We start from the raw sequence: 18,294 nt of genomic DNA on the forward strand, positions 1-18,294 counted from the left end.
TATTCCCATCCTGATTCTATGTGTTCCATTTTCATGTCTCCTGAGCATTAGGGCTTATTAAAATTGTCTACTTCTGTAGCGTTTCATTTAAAGGTATTATGATGGGATGTATTTCTCTTCTTAACTTGCCAAGATGATGAACGAAAATTATATGATCATTTGGTTAATGACATTAACTTATCTGCGTGAATATGTATTTTACAAAATCTCATGCTGTTATGGCAGGAAAGAAGATTAAGTTTCTTAGATTTTCAAAAATCAGGTAATATACATGACACAACTAAAGAGTCATTCTGTTGAATGAGTCTATTTTAATCTCAGTGTGATGATACCAGTCTTGTGGATTTTCCTATTAGAATGAAATGTAAAACAGAGCCATTCTATTTGTTAAAATGGCTGCTTCCTTCTCAGTTTATTGCCTTCACACACTCCAAGTGACCTAACCTATCACTTCTATATGCTGAAATTTGCATGAAGACCGAGGAGAAAAAAAATACATAGATATCACCTTTAATGGGACACTACCTGCCAACATTTAAAAATAATGTACTTGCAAAATATCTATTAAAAGACTTAACCTTATGTAGCTATGTAGCTCAAACTCCCATTTGTGTGTGTGTATATGTGTGTGTGTGTGTGTGTGTTGTTTTATTTTGTAGCAAAGCACCCAGAAACTACTGATTTCATGATTTTTTTTTTTTTTTGTACACTATGGTCAAGCAAATCAGAAAAAAATGTAAGCTAATCCCAATGATTGCATCTGTATCTTCTTTTCTACTCTTGATTTTTTTCTTGAAATATATTCTTATAAAATATTTAAAGTTTTTCTTAAAATTCAAATTAATATTCAGAAATAGCCTTTTTGCATATGATTCAGGTGGATGTTGATTTATTACTTACTGTTGAGTTCTTGTCTTTGATAAAAGAAATCTGGGCTGCATGAGCATTAAGCCTTAGGGACCTATGAAGGAAAGTAACCACTGTGCCCTAAAGATCATGTATATAAAAGTCAAAATGTGAAATGATCCAAAGGCCTCCAGAAACCCTGCTCTCTTAGTCTTAATAACAATTTCTAGTGTCCTTCCATGAATAGTGCACTATGGGAACATCCACTATTCTATCACAAGGACAGCTCCAGCTTAATCATCATCTTCTTTTTTTTAAATTTTATTGTTTTCAGAGAGGATTTTTGGGAAACAGTTTATCTGGTCATAGTTAATAAGAGAAATGTTCTATGCCATCTAGAAAATATATACTATGTGTAAAGATCCACCTCTCTGTTGATTTTTACATGAACATGTAGCCTACTTCTCAACTCCCAATTTTGTTATTCAGTGTTATCAGTGCTATATAAAACATGCAAGAAAAGTACCTTTCACAACTGTACATGTAAGTGATAAAATTCCTGTTGTTCTTTTACTGGTTGAGTCAACCAGTAAAATCTTTAAGGAAAGATGCTATATAGACTAAATAGTTTCTTTGCAAAATTCAAATGTTGAAGTGCTGCTTCATGTACTGGTACCCTAGTATGAGGCTTAGTTAGAAAAAGAACTTTAAGCAGTCAGTCATGAATAATCCAGGCTGACCTTAGGAAATGAGCAGAAGACACATGGTGTGTACCCTTACTTAATGTGATGGAGGTAGATATTGGAAAGGGCATTTTGTTATTATTCTTTCTTTTGAAACTGAGGGAATGTTACGCAGCTCTGACATTCCAAAGAATCATGGATACTCTTTATATAACTCACCATTCTGGACAAACATGGCAGGAGCAAAATCTTAAAGAATCATAGATTAATCAGTATTTAAGGAATGTAAAATTAGAATTAGCAATAGTAGAGGACTTCAGAAGACAAACATCTAATGTGACAGGTGTTATGTGTTTAAGACGTTCAGAGGTGTTAGAAAAGGTGACAATCACTTTTAATTCAGAATGGCACTACTTCCTTCTCCATACCTAGAGCGCTGATATCACAAGCATACTTCCCCCTTTCTGACTAAGACAATGCAATTTGTGTTTGCATAATGATATCCAAAGTCTCTGAGAGTTGGCCATGAAACATGGCAGCAAAGAAATAGACATCTGCACACCAAGGAGAAAGGTGTCAGAAGCTACCAAATCCTATGGCATTCAAGCCTCCAGAGCTGTGGGAAAAATAATGTCTGTGATATTTTGCTATGACAGCCCTAGTCATTTGCATAATAAGAAGAGCATGTTTGAGGCTGGCATGATGAATGTATTGGAAAGAGAGAATTAATGGCCACAGGATTTCTTTTTAATGTAACAGATATCAAATTGCTTTAAAATCAAAAGACACATACATACCTTGTGCAGGAGACACCAGTATCTGAGTAGCGGAATAAACCAATGAAAACATTGGGAATTTAGACTTACTTCTAAATCAGTGTTTGGATTCTAAATTACATTAACAACATAAAGATGTAGGTAAGTCATCTGAATATACTGCACTGGGCAATACAGAGCAAGGTAGTGGACCTAATGTATTCTTTAAGTTCATAAAGGTATCTATGCCTGTCATAACCCTCACCCTTACAGACAAAAATACCAAGTTGTATGCCCTATTTCAAAGTGGGTCAAGTATTTTGATGTTGTTGTTGCTGTTGTTGTTGTTTTGACAGTGTTTACTATATAGTCCCTGATTTGTCTGTGACTATTTTAACCAGGTTAGTCTATAAATCATAGATTTACTTTTCGCTGCTTCTTGAGTATTGGGATTAAAGGCATGATCTATCACACTCAGACTGATATTCCCTTGTCTACCAAATAGCAATAGTAGTATAATGGTAGACAAAAACAAGAAAGCATTGCTTATTGTGCTAGAAAATAAGTGTGTAAGATGCTGGTAACTATGAGGTCAGAGTGGTGACCTTGGGCTTTCATAATTCCCTAAGGAGCCTTATTCCTTCAAGGGACTAACTGTCTCTGAATTGTTACAAGTCCATTCAGCTCGACTTCTTTTGGAGTTAGCTCTTCCCTTGAACATAACTGTTCACAATGTGGTACTGATTCCCTTAACAGTACAGAAGAATGCAGAGAACATCAGAGAGTGATTTCTGCTTGTCCGTCTTTCAAGCAAGAAGTTAACGTCTGAGGAGCTGAGGAAACCTTGAGTAAAACTGTAGAGAATAGATGAAAATATGTATGCAAGTAACATTACATGGACTTGACAGGTTATATGCAGGAATATACATGAATACAGAGATACATATACACATGCAGTAACAATTAGTAAAAAAGAGAACATGAAATTTAAGGAGAGCAGAAAGTTATATGGGAGGATTGGGAGAGAATAAAAGGACAAAAATTTTAACTTATAATCTCAAAAATAAAATAAAATGCACTTATATAGAAAGGATATTGTGCTAAGATGCAGAGCCTCAGACCCATAGAAGAGGCAAAGCTTTCCAGTATGGGTCAGCCTTGGAGGGATGTCAAAGTCTTTCTTTGGTTTGAGTGTGGATGTTAGCTAAGTATGTAAAAATTAGCAGCAACAGCTTTCTTTTTCTGGATGCCTGAGACTGATTGCCTATGAAGACCTCTTACCAGACTAGCTCCCTCTCCCTGCTGCACTATACCTAATCAATAGGCTGAAGTTCCAGGTCACGGTAGCTGATGCCATTCTGACAGAGTGTGCATAACACACTTGACCCCAGCTTTTCTCTAAGTGTGTTTGCAAGTCTGTCATTTCATTGTTTTTATTTTTTCCCTCGCTGAGGCAGGAATCTTGAGACCCAAGGTCCAGAGGTCAGGGCTTTGAAAGATATGTACTGTTCGCCATTTAAATGGCCCTCAGGTATTCTCTGGAAGTTGGGTAACATCTATTCTATTGCAAGCCATATTGATGGTTTGAGTTGAATGCCTGTAGAAGATCCTTCCACAACAGAATGATTCAAGCTGGGTTCAGAGCCCTTGGTGAACTCTACCAAATATCAACATTCTCCTTCTGAGAAACTTGAGAATTTTCTCATTACAGTTGCTACTAAGAGACCTAGGAGTGCTTAAATACATGCTGTGGAAAGATTTTCAGAGTGACCATAATCCAGTGGCCAGCTGCAGAATGAAAACTGCCCTAGAATTCCTTCAGGAATGCAAAGGAAGAACCTCTGTAGTCACAAGTTCATGATATCTACTGGCTTAATGTTTCCAGACACAGAGTGGTAAATTTAGGAAAACAAAACAGGGGAGATGGTAGACTCTCATATATTCTTTTTTATATCATTATTATTATTAGCTATATTGAGCTATCTTCAAAGTTTAAATAATAAAATCCTTCAGCACTAATGTTAGGTTTGATTACTGCTTAGTGAAGTAAAATAATCTTTCTCTAAGGAACAAAGATGTTTACAAATTATAGAAGAATTACTTTTGGTAAACTTAAAACTTTTCTTTCTGCTACCACAGCTCCTTTGCAAGTTTCTCATTTCTTTGGCTTGCCACGTGCTCAATGACACATAGAAAACTTAAGGAAATGCTTTTATTTGGACAATGGAACTATGATTAGTAATTATGACATGTGAACCTTATTCCAGAGTGTCATATCATCTACACTCATCCATGGAAGAAATATCTTGCTAAAAATATAATCTAAGAAACTAAACAGTATTTGATATTTTTGAGACTTTTATGTAAATCTGATTAGGAAAACAAAAGGGAAATGTTGTTAAGAAACTAATACTAAAAACAAAAAGAAATTAATACTGATGATATTTGTTATTTAGTTATACTATGTATCTATTTACTTTGAAATAAAAGTATCCATCTTGGAGATAAAACATAGGATGATATAAAGGGGAGTAAAATCTTTCATCCTGTTGGGAAACTCATTATACTCAAGAAAAATTAATAAACAAATAAACAAACAATGCAAAGGCCTCAGGAAGTCCCTGAAACTGATCAGATTCATTTGAATCCTCTGTTTCTATGCATATACAAGAACTGCTTAGAGACACTGTCAGAGAAGCCAAGATGTCAGATAAGAGACAGAAACAAGTTAAGCTGCCTCAAAGAAGGAGAGACCATCTGAGATGTGTGGGAAAAGGTCATGCCACTTGAGACACCTGGTAAAGCAATCTTTAAGTTGCTCAGCTGTCTTCTGGGTGTGCAGTGCTTGAAAATTTTCCAGTTTTTGTGACCTATCATTCATCCTGGCTTGGATGTTTGTGATGTAAATCTCTTTAAGTCATTTTTGATTCTGTGAGTAAATCAATAAACCTCATTGGTTCAACCAAGTTATGGTTTCCTTATCTTGGTCTGTTGTCAGTTCCCAATGTGATGAGACTCTTTATGCTTCCAAAGAAATAGTGTCACTCAACAACTTACCAGTATCTTAAACATAATATTAAGTCAATCTTGTTTAAAATAACTTAAGAGCAATCTATTTTTCTTATTTTTCAATAATATTATATACAGATCACTAAATTCCTTTGTTGCAGGAATAAAGAATAATCTCTAGCTCCTAGGTAAGAGCAATACAAGAATCTGTGTATTATGTAAAACATAAATGAATAATGATATGAAAATGGCAAGGAGTCTTCCTAATAGACTTGATGACCTGCTCTCAGGGTGTGAGCTGTCCTCCTCTCTGAAAACAGATTGCCTTCCTGATCTGTAGCTCCACATGTTCAAACATGATATTTTTATTCCCTAGTTTGGTTATCAACATAAGTTGTATATACCATGTAACTGAGTTAAGGCTACTCTCAAAGCATCACCCTACCACCAAGAACCACCTATTCAGACTGGTGATTCTTTTTTTTTTTTTTTTAATTTTTTTTATTCGATATAATTTATTTACATTTCAAATGATTTCCCCTTTTCTAGCCCCTCCACTCCCCGAAAGTCCCGTAAGCCCCCTTCTCTTCCCCTGTCCTCCCACCCACCCCTTCCCACTTCCCCGTTCTGGTTTTGCTGAATACTGTTTCACTGAGTCTTTCCAGAACCAGGGGCCACTCCTCCTTTCTTCTTGTACCTCATTTGATGTGTGGATTATGTTTTGGGTATTCCAGTTTTCTAGGTTAATATCCACTTATTAGACTGGTGATTCTTGTTCCAACCATGAGGCCATAAACCTTCCAACTATAATCTATGAATGTAAGGCCACTTGTCCTTTGCTGATATTTGGCATCTTCTTAGGAAGACTCCAGGGTCCTACTCTATTCAGGAAGATGGTCAACATCCTCCTGATGTTGTTTGCTTTATATCATTCCTTATGGAAATAATATTAAACTTAATGGAAACACTGTCCAACATATAATTTTATTAAGGAAGTTACTATTATTTCAATATTATCACTTTCTCTTTGTCTACCCTTCTACTATGTTGTTTTTATCAGTACGTTGTACTCTTTAGTTATTTAATTCTGAAGATGGTTGTTGGAATAGTTTTTCTAAAATACAGTCTTTCCTGGTTGCTTTCAGTGGCTTCAGTGTAAATTTGTTTACTAGGCATTTGAAGAACTACTCTAATACAGTCTTTCGGTAGCTCAGATAACAAAAATGCACCCCTTGTATTTTCACAGCACAATGCATTCTTTTCTCTTCAGTGTCACATTCTTTTAACACCTCTGTGCCCTTATCACCAGAAATTATTCTTTCCTCTGATAATTTTATTGCTCTTCCAAAACTCTGAAAGTATCTTTAGGAAGTATTTCTATATGAAAAAGCAACACGATTTATTTCACTTAATAGTAGTTTTAAAGTTATTTCCTAGCTTTTACAATTATTTAAATTATTGCATATTAAATAACAAAATCAGAATAAATATTTAGATAATAAGTATATAGATAATAAGTAATAAGTATATCATTATATTGGCCATGAGCTTATGTTAATTTACAATAGTATTGTGTGTCATAAAACCCTTAAATATCAATGAAGGAAGCATCCACTATAGTTTCAACATGTCAAAAAATATCATGCTTTTACTATTCAAATAGAATTTAATAATAAACTAAAGGCATAATAGATATGGAAAATATAGGAAGATATATTAATGATTATGATATTTATATTTAATTTATACTCAAAAACTACCATTAAAATTCATAAACTTTTCATAAAAATAATAGTGAATCTCAATTATTTTTCTTAATGTTAGGTTGGTGTAATAGTCATTTTTGTTTATTTTTGTTATTTAACTAAAATAACAACACTATTTGTGTAAATTTTGTTGCAGATAGCTGCTCTCTCTGCCCCCAAGCAGAGCAATTTCTTTCTTTCAGGGAGAGAATGAAAATTTTCAATCATATACTAAGTTTCAGATCCATTTGTATCATGTTTTGCTTTTTCTTTTTTTACAATAGTTTTCTGTAAGATATCTTTCAAAGATCAAGGCACATGAAGGCTAAAATACAAGAATCTGCAAATTCTTTTATTACTACATCCAGAAAAATCTCTGCAAGAGCAAGCAAAGAGCTTCAGAAAGACTAGGAAATCATCCTCCAACTAAATGTGATGACCCATTATATGAAACTAAGCAGGAGGAAATACATATTCTCAAGGGTTTTTTTTTATTAGATATATTCTTTATTTATATTTCAAATTATTTTCCCTTTCCTGGTGCCCTCCCATAAAGTCCTATAAGCCATTTCCTCTCCCTCTTGAGTGCTCCCCAATCAGCCCCCTCCTGCTTTCCTGTCCTGGTAGTCCCCTACACTGCTGCATCAAGCCTATCCAGGACCAGGACCTCTCCTCCCATTGATGCCCAACAAGGCCATTCTCTGCTGCCTATATGTCTGGAGCCACGGGTAACACTATGTGTACTATCTGGTTTTGATTCCCACAAGTACTTGTTGACTGGAGCTGGATATACCTGTTGCCTGGGAGGCTCTGCTAGTGCATGACAAATACAGAGGTTGACACTCTCAGCCAGCCATTGAACAGGGTCCTCAATGGGAGAACTAGATAAAGGACCCAAGGAGCTGAAGGGGTTTGCAGTGCCACAGGAGGAACAATGATATGAGCCACCCAGTACTCCCAGAGCTTCCAGGGACAAAAATATTCTCAAGTCTTAAGTTGCCTGAAAGTTTTGCCTAAAGAATGGTTACAGACATTTTCAAATGTTGTATAGGACATTCAAAAATTATTTATTTACTATCAGTTGAAATAAACTTTACTCTGTTTAGAGCCTTGCAAATACAGAGGCAGATTCTTGCAGCCAACCATTGGACTGAGCATGTGGACCCCAATGGAAGAGTTAGAGAAAGGAATGAAGGAGCTGAAGCAGTTTGTAACCTCATAGGAAGAACAGCAATATCAACTAACCAGAGTCCCCAGAGCTCCTAGGGTCTAAGCCATCAATCAAGGAGTACACATGGCTCCAGATACATATATAGCAGAGGATAGCCTTGTCAGGCATCAATGGGAGGAGAGGTCATTGGTCCTACGAAGGTTTGCTAGATGCCCCAGAGTAGGGGAATTGAGGCAGGAGGTAGGAGTAGGGTGGGTGGAGGTACAGGGGGAGGGAGGATGGGATGAAAGTTTCCTGGAGGGGGGAGACGTGGAAAGGAGATAACATTTGAAATGTAAATAAAGAAAATACCCCCCCCCAAAAAAAGAAAGAAAGAAACAAGGTAACACACAAAAACAGAAAGAAATCTTTCTCATTATAAATGTTCATTAAGGATTCACAGCAATAACCTAATTGTCTATTTCCCTATCACCCTGATGTTCTGATCTCAGAAGCTAAACAGGTATAGGCATGATTAGTGATTAAATAGAAGATTTTTTGTATTATTCTATTTTTGTGCAAAAGCATGACCAAATTCTGTCATCTTTAATATATTTCTGCATATCAAAAGTAAATAAAATTTATCCTGTTTTCACAATTGCTTTCTTTCACCTTAAAAAAAAGATGTAAATATTTATTATGACAGAGCTACCAAGGAGTTTATTTCCCTCTCTAGGGATGCATCTACAGTAGATACTTAAGGTAACAGTATTTTTGGAAGAATGATTTCATAACTCTGATTTCATAAAATTCTGAGACATGAATAAATCAGCATCTCAAAAGGTTATCTCTAAATTAATATTCTGGCAGAAAATAAGTAATTTTTTATGATAGTTGACATCCCAAAAGCTACCATTAAATAAACATTACATGTTATTATTTGGCACTGACTGAAATCTTTAACACGCTGGCTCTTTGAAAAGACCACAAGGTGACTATCTGTTGCTCACAAGATTGATGATAGGAGTTCTCCATTACTTCTCTGTTTCAAAACCTTGGGCATAAGAGAAGGAACAGTTTTAGTGAGGAGTAGGTGGGGCCTGATATCTTGCAGTAGGACAGATTTCCATTGTTACTTTTAGTTTTGATACTATTTTTCCACTTGGTGGGATTGTATTATAGATTCTTTAAAAATTACACTTTCTTGTATTTAAGCTCCATCTAAAAAGTATACCACCAATGAGTCTGTTATAAATATCACCAATCATATTACTTTACTAATTTCAGTCATCTTTCTCAATACACTTACCAATTTCTTTAGTACAAACTGTACTAAAACTTGGTTGAAAGTGTCCTCCGGTAAACAGTACAGAATAATGAATATATACATTGTATACATATATATATATATATATATATATATATATATATATATATATATATATATATATATATATGTATATATATATATGTATATATACAAATATATGGAAAAGGTACATATTCTTATATGTATTTATATATATATTTATTTCATATATATGTATGTGATTTAATGATATCTCAGATATTAAAACTGTACGATATTGTGAGGCCAAATCTTTTAAGTTCAGACACCATTTTAGAGAATCTGACCTAAGTTTGAACTCATGTAAACTAACAGGCTGGTACTTAGCATTAGTTTTCAAGTTGCCCCCCAACAAAACCCAATCTCTAGGCTAATCCCCAACAAGACCAGCATTTCCAGGTTATAACCTCTATAAGACCAGTGTCTCCAGGTTATTACCCCAACAAACCTGCATCCCAAGGTTACAAACCCACCCCTTACCTAATGTCCACCAATGCAGAGGGGAGCAAAAATTGAATTTATGATATGACTCAGGGCACCAGCCAATTATATTAAAGGCCACAATATCTTTTCAATTAAGATGCTTGCACGTGTACTCCCTGTTTGTTGCTTACTATAAAGCCTTGACCCAAAAGACATTCAGGGCTACCCCACCTCCAAAACTGTCCTGCGTGATGGTGGTACATTGGGGGTGCCTGAGCTAGCTTAAATAGAATTAGTACCCTGCTATGAGTTGCATCAGATTGGCTTCTGTCTATTTTGGGGGGAATTATTAACATTTCCCACTACACTATCAGTCTGATGACAGTTTTATTCTTGCGGCCCCATCATATGAGGAAAATGCCCATTCTTGCAATTTTCCCCTCCTCTACTTGTCCAGAATCTCACGTGCATACCCACAGGTTATGAAACTTATTGCAAAGCTAGCAAATATTTGTCACAAAACATTTACATTGCCTATAATATGAGTCTACTGAGTGGAAGGATGCATTAATTTTTAGGTATAGTGATAAGTCATTACAAATTGGCTTAACAGCATGGCCATTTAGAAGAATTATTCAAGTGATTTCTCCCCTAGACTTCACACTCTCTCTAGGCACAGGTTTTTAGCCTTGAATAGTGAAGACAGGTTTCATCTCATGGAGTGGGCCTCAACTCCAATCATAAGTGGCTGCTTCTTCATTTGACATCCTTGATGTTTTTACACATGTATGCATGGCTTGTCAGGCTTATCATCATTGTCGATGTTAGAGATCACAGGTGGGTAAAATGGGCATTACTTTCCTCTTCCAGTCCCATGGATAACAGCTTCCAGCACCAGGAAAATTAGCTGCTAAGGAAAATCCCTCCAGATAAATAACAAATTGCTTTTATTCACATTCTATGAATCAAATATATAACCTCTTCAATAGTCTTACTGTAAGATCAGTAGTACAACCAGGGGTTGTTGCAATACCTATAATATTGTGGGGTTAGTGGTTTTTGGAACATCACTGGAAACATCTCTGTGATGTTTTGAATAAGACTCCCCCACAAGCTTGTGGTTGGAACAACTAGTTCCCCAGATAGTGGCACTATTTGTAGAGATTTAGGAGGTAGAGTGGAGTTATAGCCTTGTTGAAAGAAGAGTGGCAGTTTGAAGGGTTCTTTAGTGATTTCTGTCTATGGATGAGAGCTCTCAGCTACTGCTCTGTGGCCATCCATGCCTGCCTGCCTTCTGTCATGCTCCTTACCATCACGGATCCATGATGCCCAAATTAAGTGCTTTAAGTTGTCTTGGTCATGGTGTCTCTTAACAGTAGTAGAAAAGCAACTAGTGAAGAAAGTACTTGATTAGAGCAGACTTAGTTTACCATTTCCAGTTCTGTCTCACTGATTCATGTTTGTGGTAAACAACATGAAATTTGAGCATGCTTCTTCAGATGGCATGCCTACCTCTCCTGAATATGATGGTGATAGACTCAGCACTACACAAACAAAGCCCCGAAATAAACCCTTCCTTCTCTAAGTTGCCTTGGTTATGTTGTTTTATCACAGCCAGAGCAAATCACTGTAAAATCAAAACCCCATTCCCACCCTGGGCTATTTATTCAAGAGTATGCAGGTGTCTAATGGAGACTTTCTGGCCCCTCATTGGGTAACTTCCTTTAAACTCATTTTATATATATATATATATATATATATATATATATATATATATATATATAATATATGTATTAGGAAATTTCTATAGTATTATGTTTCTCTATGGCATTTTAAAAGGTCTTTACTGTTAATAATTTCTCAATTTTCTTTCCTTCCCCTACCTTGCCATCTCTTATGCCAATTAAACATACTCTGGTCCACTGTTCCCTTTAATCTTTTATACCTGTAGAATCCATCTCTCCTCCTTGAATATTATAAAATATTTGACATATTCAATTTTATATAACATCTCAATTTAAATATTACTGCTCACTACCTTCTAAAATTTGAACTACACCAAAAATTATCAATGTCCAAATTTTGCTCTTAAGCATTGTTTTCTATTTCTAGTTGGGGATTGACAGTTTGACTATGGTTTTGTTTCTTTTCCTTTACTTCTGATGATTTACTATTTCGAGATACAATTTACATTTGCCTAATGAGGGCAACAATGTATGATGGAAATATCCATTTTGCGATCCATTAGTTAACAATGCAGAATATTGGGCATATTTTCAAGATGTCTGTTTTCTCTTTCCTTCCTTCCTTCCTTCTTTCCTTCCTTCCTTCCTTCCTTCCTTCCTTCCTTCCTCTCTCTCTCTCTCTCTCTCTCTCTCTCTCTCTCTCTCTCTCTCTTTCTTTATTTCTTTCTTGCATGCATACATATGAAGTGCTTTGTGTGTATATCTATGCACATGAAGATGGTTTCCATGGAGTACCTGTAGAGGTTAGAAAAGAACTTGTGAAAGTGAGTTTTCTTCTTTGAAAACATATGTCCTGAGGGATTGAATTCAGGTCTTCATGCTTCATAGAAATTACCTTTACCAATTGATTCACAATGTTGATCAGAAAGCTACATTTTACGAAAGTATTATGTTTTTCTATTATAGTAATCATTTGCCTCTATGAAATGTAGCAATGTTAAAGTGAAAATAGTATTTTGTCCGAGTATGTTCTTTACTTAATTGCATCTACTGAAAAAAAAAAAACTATACTTAAAGTAGTTAACCAGTTAATCTTTAAAACATCCTGAAATGTATGTTTAGTATGAACTTGTGCATTGAGCAGATTGCTGTCATCCATTTAAGGATTACATCAATGATGAAGTTAGGATCTCTCAGCTGAAGCCTTTAAAAGCTGGCTGAAAATTGGAGTCACTTGAGGCAATGCTAAAACATCTGTTTGCCTACAAATTCGCTTGAAGGGCTTACAGCTTTAATTATCTGAGGGTTTTTTTCCCCGACATAAACTCACATAAAATAAATAGAAATAAAAATACCTCAGAAGAACAAAATCATAGCTCATTTCTAATTGGAATCTTTCTAATATTATAAGAAACTTGATCTAATGCAAAGTATTGAATAGTCTTACAAATGATATATTATATTACTAAATACAATAATATAATTTACCTTTTCATATGTATGGGTGGACTCAGTCAATGTTAAGATATGATGAATTATAATAAAGTTTCAGGAAATTTAAAACAAAGAAATAATACCAAACATATTCTTTAATTGTGAGTTTAAGAAGGAAACAAGTTAGAGATTTATAGTGAAGAAAATACAGTTGCAAAGAACAAAATAATATACATCTAAATTTCTTAAAATAATATGAGAAACTCAATTTCTTAAAATAATATGAGAAATGGAATTAGAAAATTATTTAGCTTAATTATATCAAAAGGTAAAAGAGCAATATTAATGGATGAAGTAACAGCAATACGTAAAGAGAAACCACTAGCTTTACAGATGTACATAATGAAGAATCAAAAACAAAAAAAGTTTTCTATCTCATGAAACAAAACTAGAGGAAGATAAAATTGATACTAAAGATAAGGCAGGAATAGATAAAATATATAAGTTATAAAGCAAGAATTAAAAAGGCAATAATTAGAATGTGAAAATTATTTCATAAATGTTGATGGGAGTTCATTACATATTAAAATGTGAAATTAAAAGAGAACCAGCATAAAATGAGCACTAGCTGGACCCGTACACACTTAAAAACACTTCAAACAGCTTTCCTGACAGTGTGATCTGTTTGAAATAATATATTTATCCAAAAATGTAGTTTACCAAAGTTAGCACATTATGTACTTATTATCTCAGTAGTTATACATCTGTGAAATAAATTAAATTTGTTATCTTGCAAAAGTTCCCACAAGAAAACTTCAGGGACAGATGGCTATTACTGTGAATTTTCCACGTATTTAGAAATTATCCCAATCTTATGTAAATTTCTTGAAATGCAGAGAAGGAAAAAAATTTCAAAGTATCTTTTTCTGTCTAAGTAACTAAGTCATTATTTAAAAAACCAATCAAAACTAAACTAAAGCTAATCATCAATGTTTTTTAAAATGCTGAAATAAAGTTCCCTTCTAATGATGAACATGGACAGTTGAATAATACTCACTATTGATTGCTCTGTTTAATGATTGACATAGAGAAGACATATACTATCAGAAGAAACAGAACACAGAAACACACAAACACACACATACATACACACACATGTAATTGTTTTAACAGACTAACTAGAAACTCTAGAACATTTCATCACTTATTTTCATAACTTCAATTATTTGAAATATCAATAGACACAAGATGAATTATAAAAAAATAAGTGACATTCTATTTCTCTGAGAATATAACACTTCATCTGGAAATTTAAGAAAATGTATCAGTTGTGTAATAGGATTCTCACTTATACTGATATATCAAATAGTCTTTTGACTTTATGGTAGTGTATAACTTATGGGCATTCTGTTGAAATGTGCTTCATTAGATTTACTGACAAGCTACAGTACACTGAGTTTCTAACTCTGATATTTGATGGTAATGTAAATGTATTTATTTTACTTGATCAGTAATGCATTTATCTATAGGTTACTCACTGTGAAACAGAATATCTGTAATAAAATATATACAGATGAGTGTGATTCAAGTGTTCATAAATATTCCATATTAAAATCCATATATTAAAAGTTTTATTTGAAGAAAATAATGAGCAAACAGAACTAAGAAACAGATTATGAATTCCGGAATGCATACAAAGTCTTCAGGAATTATAATCTTCAAATGAAGAACACATGTGGGAACATGAAGGCAGGTATATCCTATTACAAAGTACAAAAATATGTACAATGTTTGTGACCCTATATAAAAATGTGAAGAATATCAGAGCCTGGCATTTCTAAATAATCTCTGATAGTAATGTTACTTTATAAAGTAGAGAAATAATACTGTAGAATGTCATCTTTGACATTGGATATAAACTAGAGATTGGCTAACAGAAATATAAATTTGGCTAAATTATCAAGTTAAACAAGAGAGTGGTGATAATCTATGGCATTATGCTTGCTGGAAGTGAAGAATAGGTTGTTTGGAACATCAACAGGCCTTTGGTACCTCATATGGAATTCAACCTGTGAAAGTCAATGGTGAGGCAAGAGGAGAATCCCGATGTCTTTTACATCTATGGGTAAGAAAGACATCAAGTGCTGGAAGGGAAGTAGTTATTGTTATGATGGAACAGACAAGTATGAATTTGTGTGTACCTTTTGATAAATTAAATACCTTTTGATAAATTAAATACCTTTGATAAATTAAATACAGCCTTACACATAATGAAAAATAATAATTTAACAGTGAATATAAAAAAAAGCGTTGGGTCTTAGAATTAGCAATATAAAATTTAAAGAGGATGTAATATATTTTTTAAAGCTGAAGTAAATTGCACTAAAGTGAAGAACTTTGATATATCAAAAATACAAATAAGAGAATCAAAACTTATTGAAAAATCCATATACCCAATGCTCCCATAGCTAGAAAAATCAAAACTTTTACTATATTAAATTCCAGTTATTGAATTATATTTATATATATATATATATGTGTGTGTGTGTGTGTGTGTGTGTGTGTGTGTGTATGTGTGTGTGTGCGCGCACACACACACATATGAAAACATTTCAAGCTGTAGCATTTCTGGAGAGGAGCCTCTGTGGACACTGCTGAGATCCATCACCTGGACAATGAGCCCAGACTGGCAGCATTCTTTTTTTTTTTTTAAATATTTTTATTTTCTATATTATTTGTTTACGTTCCAAATGATTTCCCCTTTCCCAGATCCCCCCTCCCCATATGTCCCATAAACCTCTTCTCTCCATCCATTCTCCAGTTACCTCCCTCCTTTTCCTCTGTCCTTATATTCTCCTCCAATGTTAGATCAATCCTTTCCAGGATCAGGACCCTCTCCATACTTCTTCATGAGAGTCATTTGTTATGTGATTTGTTCCTTGGGTATTCAGGGCTTCTGGGCTAATTAATATCCACTTATCAGAGATTGCATTCCATGTGTATTCTTTTGTGACTGGGTTACCTCACTTAGGATGATATTTTCCAGATCAAACCATTTGCCTAAAAATTTTGTGAATTCATTGTTTCTGATTACTGAGTAGTATTCCATGGTGTAAATATACCACATTTTCTGTATCCATTCCTCCTTTGAGGGGCATCTGGGTTCTTTCCAGCTTCTGGCTATTATAAATAAGGCTGCTATGAACATAATGGAGCATGTGTCTTTATTGCATGGACTGGCAGCATTATTAGGCAAATGGATGGAACTAAAAATATCATCCTGAGTGAGGTAACCCAGTCACAAAAGAACACACATGGTATGCACTCACTGATAAATGACTATTACCTCAGAAGCTTGAAATACCCAAGATACAATTCACAGCCCAAATAAAGTTCAAGAAGAAGAAAGACCAAACTATGGATACTCTGGTCCTTCTTAGAAGGGGGAACAAAATACCCACAGGAGGAGATACAGAGACAAAGAGTAGAGCAGAGACTGAAGGAAAGACCATACAGAGACTACCCCATGTGGGGATTCATTCCCATATACAGTTACAAAACCCAGACACTATTGTGGATCCCAACAATTTCTTGCTGATAGAAGCCTGATATAGCTGTCTCCTGAGAGGCTCTGCCAGTACCTGACAAATACAGAGGCAAATGCTAGCAGCCAACCATTGGACTGAGCACAGGGTCCCCAATGGAGGAGCTAGAAAAAGGACCAAAGGAGCTGAAGGAGCTTGCAGCCCCAGAGGAAAAATAACAATATGAATCAACCAGTAGCCCCAGAGATCCCAGGGATGAAACCACCAACCAAAGAGTACACATGGAGGGACCCATGGTTCCAGCTTCAGAGGATGGCCTTGGTGGACATCTAAAGGAGGAGAGGCCCTTGGTCCTGAGAAGGCTCAGTGCCCCAGTGTAGGGGAATGCCAGGACAGGGACATTGGAGTGTGTGGGTTGGTCAGCAGGGAGAGGGGAATGGAATAGGGTGTTTTTGTTTTCGAAGGGGAAACCAGAAAAGGGGAAAACATTTGAAATGTAAATAAAAGAAAATACCTTAAAAATACTAAAAGACTCAGCCACTGCAGTCTAATTTGTGTGTTTGTTTGTCTGACAGGAAATATTTCTAATGCTTTTCAGGCTTCCAGTTAGTCCTTCATCACCAACCATATGTTGAACTATTCAATTAAATTCCAATGCATCCTTCCAATCTCTCCTTCCAAAGACTCACATATATCTCTTCCCTTTCTCCCTCGTCATGGTCTCACATTTCCTAATTGTTGTTGCATAAGTATATATGCATGCATATACACTTATATGAATACATACAACCTTCTCAGTCTAAACAATGTTACTTGTATATATTATAATCTCATAAGTAAATTTGATTAAAAAAATGTGAGTCAATCACATTAAAAAAATATGATGCTAATCTTTCCAGTCTGGGTAGACTAGTGGTTCTCAACCTTTCTCATGCCCTATAATACAGTTCCATATGTAGTGACCTCAATCATAAAATTAAATATGTAGCTACTTCATAATTTTAACTTTGCTGATTTTATGAATCTTAAGGTTGATATCTTATATGCAGGATATCTGATATGTGATCTCCACAGGAATTACAAACCACATGTCGAGAACTCCTAGTGTAGACTTCACATGCAAAGGACTCAATCCCACAAGACTTCCTCCATATCAAATAGCAAAAGCCTAGTTAACTTCACAAACAATCCATTCTTCAACTCCATCAACTACAATGTTGTTGATTCCCATAAACCACTTGTCACACTTAATAATTCACTTACTTAAAGAATATTGATCCCCTAAACAAGTATTATGTCTTATATAGTTTTGAAAAGATAAAAAAAGGGGAGAGAGCAGAGTGGAAGATGGCAGTTTTTCTGATCTCCTGACTTTGACACATAACCCACACATCCATGTATGCTGCAACCTGAAAAAGTCAAAATCTCAGTATTTATATTCTTATTATTCATTATTATTAGTATTTATATATTTATGTATATAAATGCATCTTATGCATTTATGTAACTCAAGTTTTTTAATGATGTGTTTAGTAATTTTTGTGAGTGTTGAGTATTCAGTAGCATTCTAAAGGCCTCACCAAGTATCACATCTTCCAGCAAAAAGGAAAGTTTTGCTCTATATGAGTGAAAAGAAACACTTCCATTACTTGAAGAGTTGAAAGATTGTTA

Source organism: Apodemus sylvaticus, chromosome 15 (genome assembly GCF_947179515.1).
Source record: "Apodemus sylvaticus chromosome 15, mApoSyl1.1, whole genome shotgun sequence".
Taxonomy (NCBI): Eukaryota; Metazoa; Chordata; class Mammalia; order Rodentia; family Muridae; genus Apodemus; species Apodemus sylvaticus.